The sequence below is a fragment of the Corvus kubaryi genome, unplaced genomic scaffold (genome assembly GCF_017639235.1).
Source record: "Corvus kubaryi isolate FWS band 111438036 unplaced genomic scaffold, C.kubaryi_AGA036_p1.0 66, whole genome shotgun sequence".
Classification (NCBI taxonomy): Eukaryota; Metazoa; Chordata; class Aves; order Passeriformes; family Corvidae; genus Corvus; species Corvus kubaryi.
In genome coordinates, this window is record NW_024582054.1 from 3,252,458 (window position 1) to 3,264,009 (window position 11,552).

An 11,552-nucleotide genomic window follows, 5' to 3' on the forward strand; every position below is an offset into this window, starting at 1 on the left:
ATCTTTCAGTGTTACCAATTTCCTTTTCCTCTAAAGCCTAACATTCTAAATAAAACCCATACGGAGAGAAGTGTTAGTTTCTACAAATGCCACATGTATGTAGAGGAATGCAAACAGCTTGACATCAGGATCAGAAACCTGCTCAATGATTTCCTAGCATCGCTTGAACAGACAAGAAAGAGTAACAGGAAAGTAATGACACTGGCGCAACAATTTAAAAAAAAAACGGAGCAACCATTTAAATTAAGGCATGCTTTACAAATAAAAATCCCTCAATCTTGCAGAAAGGTCTAAACATCAACATCACACTGGTAATGGTCTCACATGCAGAGGTTAACTGAGCTTCTCATTCTTAACCATAAGAAAAAAAATACATTACACAGAGCTTTCAGAAAGGGTCCCTGCAGAAGAATTGACCAAGAATGGGGGGGGGGGGGGGGGAGCTGGTGTTTTTTTAATAACCTCGCTTCTCTTCACTAAATGCAGAGAAACAACTGTAAAAAAACCCCAACAAAACACCAAATGTCATCTGTACCTCCACCTATAAGGTTCAGAGAGACTGTGACTTGGAGTGACTTGATGTTGTGAATGTCTCAGCAGCTGTATCCAGAGGAGCTGGTGGTCTGTTACTTGCAACTATCTGGACTTCCATCAATATCTTTTGAAAAGCCACTTGCAAGCTTCATTTGTTGAAAAGACTAGTCTCTGCATGCTTTTATACACATTCTAACTCACCTAGAGCTGCTTTTCTGGATAAGCCGGACAATGCATTTAACAGGTGTAAGCAACACTTGGCTCTGGACAACAGTCGATCTCCATTGTCTCCTTTTGCACTTCAGGATCTGCCACTCCTCATGAAGCAGAATCACTCTTTTACACGCAGAGGGAAGTGGGGGGGAGGACAAAGACAAGCCTGCATTGTGGAAAATAAATAGCTCCACTAAGGCTCCACAGGACACTACAAGGCACATTTTGAGGAAACCACCCTTCTTACAGCATACTACAGAGCACAATAGCTATCAGAAGCCTTTTCTCCAACACTCTCATACCCTTCCCTGGTCTCTAGCAACACTGCCACAGCCTCTTACTCCAAATCCTGCTCCTCAGAAGTGCTTGAGTACAGCTGCTGGAAATCACTGCAAAGGCTGCTCCACACCACCCTTGCAAATGAAAAGAAATCCCAGTGAAATGCTACTGTGAGCCCTTTAGAAAGGTAGGAACACATGCTGGTAAGGACAGAACTCAACAGTGTACTTCTGAGGGCCCAAGGCTAAGTTTCATCACCTCTGCCAAGAATAGCCATGCTTTATTTACATCAAAGGTATCAGCAGTCTTCACAAGCTCCTTGCAGACAAATCAAATCTGAAAAAGCGAATTATATTTAGGCTACATTTCCTATGAAACAAGTGTAATTGGGCAGGAGTTTAAGTTCTTTGAAGAAGCAGTCCCACTGATAAATTTTTATTTCTGACAAAAAAACCTGTTGGGTTTTGTCACTAGACCAAGAGCAAGTTTCAGAAGTCACGACATAAAGGGTTACTCTTTCCCAAAGACAAAGGCTCTCAGGAGGGAGGCCTTGTAGAATTTGCAGTACAACCTCAACATCACCATCATCAAGGGAACACTATTCCGTGCAAACACTGCAAGTACTTCCACCAGCAAGAAAAAATGCAGAGCAGGTGATGGTCTGCAATATCAACGGTTCCAAGATGCCCAACCCAAAAATTTTGCTCGCTTTCTTTTCTGGGAAACTAATCTTGACTTCCTAACTGCAGGAAGGACTCCTGATCTGATGGGAATGAAGAAACGCAGAAAGAGGAAAGAGCTGGCCCTGTGGGAACCATGTCACCTCAGAGCACAGTAATGCTCAACACCCACTGCACATTCCTGAGAACAGGCTACAGAGCCCATGTGCAAACCAATCAAGAGATGAGAACATGCAGAGGGATCCCGGTTCCCTTCTACAAGTGTTCACCCAGGACTACACACAAAATGCAAAGGGTTTGAGTTAAGACCAGTGATAGTAATGTGAAAGACATTGCAACAAAAGAAAGATGCACAATCTACAATGGGACTCTCAAACTTTCCAGAAGCTTAAAAAAAGCTGAGGAGGAGACTGAAACAGGGGACATGATCATTACTGCCCTAATGTCATCAGTGCTGGGAGAGTCTGGTTCATGAAATTAGCTAAAGTTGAGAGCTGAAACTATTTTTTAGATATAAGATTAACCCAAGGTCTGCAAGCACCTTCATTTCAAGATGCAAAAAGGAATCCTTGGCTTCTTTAGCCGAGACATTATTAAATCCCCATTTCCGAGACAGAATTTTTTTTCCTCCACTATTTTAAGTCAAGAAAAAGTATAAGGGGGGAAAAGGGCATCAGAAATGAAAGTCATAAAGAACTTCAGAGGGGTGATTAATATAATCAACAGTTCTTTTTAAAACCACACCTGAAGTGTAGGTGGCTTTGCATAGGTGACTTCTGTAATAAATTGTTTACCAAGAGTCAAACCAGAGCTCTAGAAACCTGCTGGAAAGGTGTAGGCTTACCATCAGCTGAATAATCCAATTATATTGACTTGAGAAATGTCAGGCCTATCCCTAGTAATGCCTGGCTAAATCCCCTCATCTACAAGTAGTCAGTAGACTTTAGGCAAGCCTGCTACTTCTCCAGAATCAAGCTGGAGAAGACTAGTCTTTAAATAGCACAAACGTGGGCAATAAAGGCTGCAGCTACCACAGGTCTCTTTGGTCTGTTTTTCTACAATTGAATGCTGAAACACATTTTCTGAAAAAAATGACAGCCACATGCTTCCTTACAGCAGGCTTTCCTTGCCTTACATGGGAAACATTTCTTGTAAGACACACAGGAAGCAAAGGTTAGATCAGATTTTAGTTGTGGGATCTTTTCAAGCTGTGCAATAAAAAACCCACTGATCTCATGCTGCTTCCCCCTCTGCTGCATGCTCCTCCCCCTCATACAATGAAAGCCTCTTGGCTGAAACGTCATTTCTCATCCCTTCTCTTTAGCATACACTTTTTAACATCCTTTTTCCTACAAAACAGCTAGTTGTTGTGATTCTCTGCAGAAGTCCCTGCAAGGGAAGAGATGCAGACAGGAAACCTGGGGCACATGCCAAAGGATAAACTTTTGTTTCAGACAGGTATGTGACTAGGCAAAAAAGCCCTTCACAAGCACTCCTTGTCTCATTAGCACTTGCAGCTCAAAGAAAAGCATGAACTGGAGCCCACAGATCAGACCATGCTGTGCTAGGTGCTGTATAAACACTGAGCAAAAAAAAGACCACTGCTACAGGGATATCGTAAGCTACCATCATGTGGAGAGAAACCACCTCTTTAATCTGAACCATCACTGGTCCCAGAGATCTTACTCTCACAGCAGGTTCTTGCTATATCACACCCAGAGAAATACAGAGCTCTTTGGTCTACTGCAAACATGCAATAAAATCTGCACCACGCCTGTTCTTAATGCTTTCTTTGTGCACTACAGTTCATTACTCACTGCAGTTCAGATGACTGAAAAGGAAATTAAAAGGGCACTCAGATACACGAGTTATTTCTGTCCCAAACACGCCAAAAATTTGACTCAGTAGCAAGAATCAAAGAGCAAAACTACTTGAAAACAAGTTTTCCCTCAAATTCTCATCGGTAAATTATTTAACCCCCTTTATATTTTTGTAGCAACAGTCACTGACATGAGCTTGATACTTACTGATTTATAAAATCAGATTTATGAAAGGACTAAAAACTAAGACTTTCTTTCCCAATGGCTACCCTCTTCAGTTTCCAGCTCTTTCCCTTCATTTTCAAGTCTTAACACTGCCTCACCTCTGTTTCATTTCCTTCATTCCTTCTTAAGATTTCTACCACACCTCCTTACCCTCTTTGCACACGTTCTAGTTCACGCTTTGCACACACACATGAGCCTTCCCTCTCCCACAGTTCCTTGTGTGATTTCCTCAGCTGAACTCATTAGCAATGTCTCCAGGACTTCCCATGACTGAAAAAAAATCGCCCCTGGGCAGACAGGAATGAGTTTGCAAGGTTTTGAGGGCAGTTACTTTGTGCATTTCGCCAAGGTCCTGTGTGGCTGCAGCAGCAGCAGCAGTCTAGGGAGGCTTGTGCGGGCACATCACCCCCTCAGGAGGGCTGAGCAGTGCCCCTGCTTTGCGGAGCTCAGTGCAGGGCTAAGCTGCATACGGACAGTGACGGCTACGTTCGGTCATGCAAGGGCTTATCACCACCCTGTAGATACCTGCTAAAGGCTTCCCTAAACAACCACAAATGGGAACACAGGAATCTCCTGCTCCAGGAAAAAGAGCAAACTGTCTCCTCTCCCATGCCAGATGAGCATTCAGAAAGCATGCAGGTTTTGTGGTAGGGAGAGCTGTTGCGGGGGGAGTGGTGGAGGAGAAATGGGAATGGGGTTGTGGGAGTTTTATTTTGTAATTTTTTTTTAACCGTTCCCAGTTTAGTCATGCCTCCTTAAGAGACAGAACCTACACAAGCATACACCCCCTCCTTGGCTGAGATCATGAGCTGCTGCTGAACACACCTTTCAGAGCTTGATACTAAGCCAAAGCATGCTTGCAGCACGGAACATGGGGTGCTACAATGGCAGTGCGGGGCAAATAACTGAGAGCAGTGGGACAGAGAACACAGGTTTGCTACAAAACATCTCCAGCATTCTGTACACTGGTCTTGTCCATCACAGTTTAAACAACTTTTTGTTGTTGTTTTGGTTAAAGTGTGTACATTGTGGCAGCACCTCAAAGGCTATAGTAACTCTTGTAAATACACATGAGACTATTACAAAGAAATCTGTCTCTTCTCAATGTCTTAGAATTTATCTGGCCTTTCCTTGCACTTTATCACCCCCAGAGCAGCTGTTCCTCTTTTGAGATGGACAAAGATGAAAACACTGCTTCTTTGCATCCTTGTAACTGGGCCCAGTGGGATTCTCAGGGAACCTGAGTCTGTTCCCAAACACAGCTATCAGCAGGTTTCCCTCTTGTGGTTTTGTCTCCTAGTAAGAGCAGCATTAAAATTTTAGAGCCATCTATCATAACTGAATAACTCTTACCATTCATCCCACCATCATCAAACATACTCTTTCCCCCTTAGACAAAGCACTCTAGGTTTCAGTCTCCTTCACAAGCAGATGCTTAAAAGAGTTCAGTCTGTTGACTGGCTCTGCCAACAGGCCACACGAAGTCGAGAAGTACCTGCCAGTGACAGTATTTTGCTGTACAACCTGCCTACAAGACCACCTTGTCTCACTGAACGTAAGAACTACAAGGCCTCACATGCTAAGCAGAGTGCACAAAACATCACAGGTAACTTACAGCATCAAAGAAAACAGGCCCAAGAGCACCCAGACACAAGTCTTCCGAAAAGGACTAGTGGTTTCTGAACACAGACAGGAAGGGCAGCTCCATACTACAGGTTTCTTCAGTGCACTATCTGAGGCAAACCCCTTGGGCCCTGAGGGAAGCACCTCCTCACTTCTGTCTCCTTCACCAGAAAGACAGAATCTGTCCTCTAGAGACACATGTTTTCTCCAAAGGGGAATCACCCCATGTCACTGCTATAGGCCTTCCAAAATAAAGCAAGAGATAAAGTATCAACAGACTGGTCACAAGACCTGTGCTAGTGCCTCCCTCTCAGTATCATGTTAACCAGAGAGCACACTCAACCACACACACACACTTCAAATTGTTCCACATTTGCTATCTGCATTCTCTCAAAAATGAAAGACAAAGCTAACAATTGTTTCACATTAAGCAATCTCATCACCATATACCTTACTGAACAATGGACAATTTTTTCTTGTTAAATCATGGCAGCTTCCTTGATATCAACAGCGAATCCTCCTTCTTATTCTAGAAATCTTAAAATCTACCACCACATTCTCTGTTGCTTGACACCCTTCTTAGTAAATATGTCCATACTGACATGTGCTTATCTTTACAAAGAAAACCAGCAGGCAGGGTTCCTGAAAAGGGAGTAGAAATAAATTTTGACCACAGCTAGATTTATAGAGAAAGGGAAGTAAGGAGCTGCCTTCAACTATGCCCAGACAAGAAGCCTACAGAAGGGCTTGGTTTGTAACTATGCCTGTTCCAGCTGCATGCGTGAAAGAGTTTTCGCATAGGTCAGCATGGCAGTGCACGCTCAGCCAGCCACTGACGCTGCTTTAGGGCAACAGAACTCCAGTGGCAAAGCAATGTGCCCCTTTCCACATGAGGATTCCTAAGAATGCATGAAACAGGAAAATCTGAGTTACTTCCACCAGCAAGGATGGATGCGTCAAGGACTTTATAATCCATGCAAACAAAAGACACAACAGAGAACAACTCTTTACGGGTGCAGTTCTCAAACTCCTGCATCCAAACTGCTAAATGCCACGGTCTGTATGGCACTCAGACTGCAGTGCACCTCCATATGCCTACTCTTCCCTAGTAAACTGGAACAGCAGCTCATGAGTACACAAGAAGACAAACTACACCGGCAGGGAGAACATAGAAAACAACCACCATGCAAAAGTATCCTTATTCTCTCACTAGAAGAACAAGGCACTGGGATACAAAGTGATGCAGATTTGCAAAGAAACTGCTTTCACTAGCAAAACCAAACCAAACTATCATAAAGAAGGCAGGGTGGAACCTGGTTTTATGTTGAAGAACAAAGTGCAGAGGCTGTAAGTAACAGCAAAACAGAGGGAAAAGCTGTTGAGCTGAGCATACTGAACCAGAACACAGGGTTGTTACCACCTAGACACATACACACATCAGATCCACTCCACAAGCAACATTTCATGCACCGTGTGCCTTATTTGTAAATGCACATTTAGAAAATCAGGGCAGTAACCAGATCCACTCAAGATGAGCAATATTACAGCCCACTGCAGACAGGACAGAAAGAAAACAAAGAGAATTTGTGTACCAAAGCAAAACACAGCAGAAGAACATCTGCTGCTTTTACCAGGAATACCATATGGCCAATATCTGAGGTAAGGAGAATGAGTTCATTCATATTTAAAAGCAAAAGTAATAGATCATTCCTTCCAAGTTAAGAGGAAAAATGCCTGTTCCCCTTTCCCTGTTACAGACACAACATTCCCAGTCCAGATATGGCTTTCCAAGGAACGGGTATTGTCAGTATTCTGGCCCAGGCAGTCAAGCTCAAGGCACTTTTTATGTCAAGATGCCAGAAACAGGAGGATGAGAATGCTCATGTAGGAGTTTTGCTTAGTCCTAACATAAGCCTGATTTATCCACAGCCAAGTCAGAGCTGCAACTCTGAAAGACCAGTTTTGTCACCAGCAGATTACAGTTACACTCTGGAACTGTGCAGCATTTGGCAGCAGTAAGCACAGTTAGCACAGTACATCTCAACCACAGTCGTGAAGCAACCTTCAATTCTTGAAAGAACTACTCAGAATTGCAACCAACACAGTTGATTCCAATCAGAGCACCCAGAAACATGTCTTTCTTCAACAAACGTGAAGGCAGGCACATGGCAGCAATGTTTTCTAACATCTTGCAGAACACAAGCCTGCCAGCTGAGAAGGCTTCTACTTCTGCAGTGCTACCCCTCATACGGATCTGCCATGCAGCAAAATTACAAGGCAAGAGGGACAATCTTAATGCATCCTCATTGTCTCTTAAAAAAACCCAAACCAGATCAATAAGGTCTTTTTCTATTTGAACACCTGTTGGTGGGTACCATTTAGTTGTGAAAGCAGATAAGACCCCTGACACTAGCAAAGGCCCTTAACAGCTGCCAAGATATAGCACATAGGTTAATTCACCTTTGCAAGACCCCCTCCTTCTCAACAAGGTCTTGTCATATATGATGGTTCTTCACTCTTCCCAAGTCCGAATCCACACTTACTCTCTGGAATTCAAGTACTCACTCTGTCAATTGAGTTTTCGTTCCAAGAGACAGATAGCAAAAAGGATTAGAAGGATTTTGCAGCAGTGCTGAGCAGTCTAAGCCACAAAGAGAACACAGTATAAAAGCCTAGTCTGACAATCAAGTGCCAGGAGTAAATAAAATGAAAAATGACAGGCCAGATTAACTAGTGCCAGCATTATTTCCCAGATCTATTTGGGTCGCAACATGTCCAGCCTCCCCTCTCCACTCCTTTAAAACACTCCAGTCTGAGTCCAAGTATATTATTGCCCTGACCCATACATCTCGCTTTGTATTTGCTCTCCGCCTATGGAAGGGAGTTCAGGCAAGAAAGCCAGAGATTAACATTTTTACATGCAGAGTAATCCGTAAGTGTCTTCAGCAGAGCCAAGCATTTGCTTACAGGAGGACAAAAAGGCAGTGCCCCAGGTACCTGGTGTATAGCTCTCATGTGGGGTTCAAGTTCACTACTGAGACAGCAAGGCTTCTTCAGCCTCTTCCCAAGCAGCAGGTGCAAAAAGCAATGCAGCACAGAAGAGACGCAGACAGCAAGTGTCTGGCTAACAGCCCCACAGCCACAAAGTGCCAGAGGCAAAAGGAGATGTAGTATCAGAATTTTAGTTATTGCTAGGCTAAATATTTACAGAGGGAGTTGTCTAGAAGTCTCATCTTAGGACCAGAGTTTCATCTTTTATGCTTATGAATGCCAGCTTTTGATGATAAGTTTGTAGAACAAAGTGTCATTTTCTTACATGTTTTGCCTTCATCATTTACTGATGATCCTACTATAAAAGGATACATTTCACACCAAAGTGAAGCAGAAACAGTGCACTCATGTGGTGTAGAAACCTATGGAAGCTGAAAGCTGGATACAGGCTTCTGACTCTGAAGCCTTCTGCAACTCAGGCTTCTGCACACAGTTTATGTTATTGTTATTTAAGTTTTTCCATGTCACCAGAAGTTACTCACAATCAATTTGCAGCAAGATCTGTAGTCTCCATTTCTTCCATGTGAAAAGGAAGACCTACTGCCTATAAGAGCATCACATAATTAAATGCATTTTCAGACACAGGGCAATCAATAGTCTTGGAAATCAGCAAGGTTGTAACACAGCCTTAAGCAAGCCAAAGGCTACAGGGAGAGATTAAATATGGACTTCCATAACAAATACTTCTAGGCTTTTTTTTGTCTAGTATCATTCACTCTGCTTGTGGCTAACAGCAGTGAAACCATAGCAGACTCATTACAGTTTCCAGACAAGGCGGACTTTGTGGAGACAAACAAAACCCATTGTTTTCCTGTGTTTAACTTTGGATAGCCCATCTATTTAGGATCACTTGAAACCAGAGCTGGACAGTGATCCCCTTGCATGGGGAAGCCTAAGAAGAAAAGGTCAGAGCAGACCAGCAGTTGTGTGTGTCACCTCAAGAGAAGCACACAGGACGGCAGAAAATGGCAGTGGCTGAAGTAACTCTGCACATGGCACCTGCCCTCTGCCAAGGATAAGGAGATCAAGGGGGCAAGGCCAGTATATCACAGGACAGACAAGACTTCTACATTGTCTTTTCCCAAGTCTGTCCTCAGTTCTGTAGTGCCAACATTAAACTTCATTAGGAGAGCCATGATTGCTTCTACCTTAAAAGCTAAGCTTTGCCTCAAAAGTCTCACTTCAATCTGCATTCTTGTCATCTATCCAATAATTAAAGGATTTTTTTTCTCTGCAAATTAAAAGAAGCTTCAGGTATTAGCAGTGCTCTGCCAAGGTCTGAACTTTAGACACGGGACAGCTTGTTTTCTTACCTCATGTAGCATAGAGAAGAAAAGCAGAAGCATAACCAAGCCTTCAAATTTGGAAGGACCAGATGTATTCTGTGGGATATCAAAACAACCACACCTGTGTCAATGAGCACACTATGATCTGAAACGTAAAGGTAACATTTCACCCTCCAAACTTTCTCATAATCTTACATGAACAAATATAGAGAAACTTTTTCAAAGACAGCAATTTCCAGTTGACCCAGTCCCTTTAAATAGTCTGTTCATGAGGCACTGAGAAACCCCAAAGCAGCAGGATTTTTGTTTTTGGAACACCAAGTATTTCAGCTTTCCTGACCAGTGAAGTCTGGTGAGGAAGCACTTCTGTTTGATGCAAAAGGAGGTAAGGTCTAGCTCAGCACTACTGCAGAAAGACATCAGCGGCAGCAGCACCTAAATGCTTTTCCTCCCTGCGGCTGCCCATGTTCCGCACACCTACAAGGTCACCACCTCCCTGTGTGCCAGGTGTGGCTGGCACAACCCTACACCAGCAGCTGAAAGCTTGGCAACCCTACAGCCTTACACATTGGGAAAACCACAACATAATGAAGTCGTACACCGGCATGCAGCAGTACAAGGCATGCAGCAGCCACACGTTACACCCTATTACACTGGAAACAGCCATTCATTATGGAAGCATATAATTTTTACTCAATGATCTTTTGCTTCTGCACTTCAGCTATTTTAACTCTTCTTCCAGAAGACATCAAGTAAACTCACCCTTTGTTACAGAATTACCTATAGAACATAAGTTATCCACGTGCAAGGCTCACCCCAGCAATGTCTTCATCATAGAAAGGCCAAGAATGAATGGGGGTTAAGTTTTTAATACCAATACAAAGCAAACTGAATTAAATTTACCTAAAACTCCTTTTGCCAAACGCAGCCTAAAGGCAAAAACCTATGGCCAAATGATAATTCTTCCTCACAGGAAGCTAAGTGACATCATCGCATTCCAAGAACTAGCTCCGGGACACCAGGAGACTGGTAGATTATTGCAAGGTTTGTCTTCCCAAATGTACTCATGTCACCAACATCTTAAGAGTAAAATTGCATAAAAGAAGCAGGCTATTTCAGTTTTAGTTAGTTACATTTTTACATGCCTTTTTTTCCCCCCCCTTACCTTCCTCCATCGCATGTTACTGGCCTTTGACTGTGATTTGTGTTCTCACCTGGGAGCACTACCTAGCACACTGTAGATTACACCTTGATTACAGACAGCTACATACTAAGGAAACTGATCTAGCCTCAAGAACTGCACACATATAGGTGTGCAAAAATCCACAAGTGATCAAAACAAGACCATCTAATTTACTGCACTGTTTCCTGCAGATGCTTTGAAAGGCAGGAAGCGTGCAGAGAAGCCCAGGCAGCAGCTACACAACATTCATGGCACTACACAAAGCTTGCATTAGTACTGCCTACACTCATCAACTTTCCTAACCTCACGGGTATTTTTCCTGAGAGACTAATAGAGCCTCAGCTTTCAGAGGCATCAGTCTCTGTTCTCACAGGCAGTGCAAGTCAAATACCTTTCTCAGCATCCAACTCCTGGACAGCGGGCACAGCGTCACACTCCTCAAGGCATTCCACACACTCTGGGTGCAATACTCTTATTTTACTTCCCTTGGCCAAAAGGGGAGACGATCTCTGCGATAGTCTTTCCAACATCAGGGGAGGGTGTAACAGCAATCACCTTCATGGTGCAAGTCTGAAGTAACTCTACTGAATTCATGGGATAATCCCAGCTTCAAAAGCCTCCTTAAAATATCTCACTGTCCTCCTGAACCTTACCTACA

At 43.3% G+C, this 11,552-nt stretch overlaps 1 protein-coding gene across 7 annotated transcripts in view; it reads right to left on the reverse strand.

Annotated features, from left to right (window-relative positions):
• Window positions 1–11,552, reverse strand: part of SUSD6 (sushi domain containing 6) — a 91,617-nt gene that overhangs the window by 56,386 nt on the left and 23,679 nt on the right. The window contains exon 4 of one of the 7 annotated variants that reach the window (XM_042047068.1): window positions 9,739–9,807. The exons of the other annotated variants lie outside the window; for them this stretch is intronic. The gene's annotated coding sequence lies outside the window, so the exon portion shown is untranslated. The remainder of the gene's footprint in view (window positions 1–9,738; window positions 9,808–11,552) is intronic. 7 annotated transcript variants of the gene reach the window in all.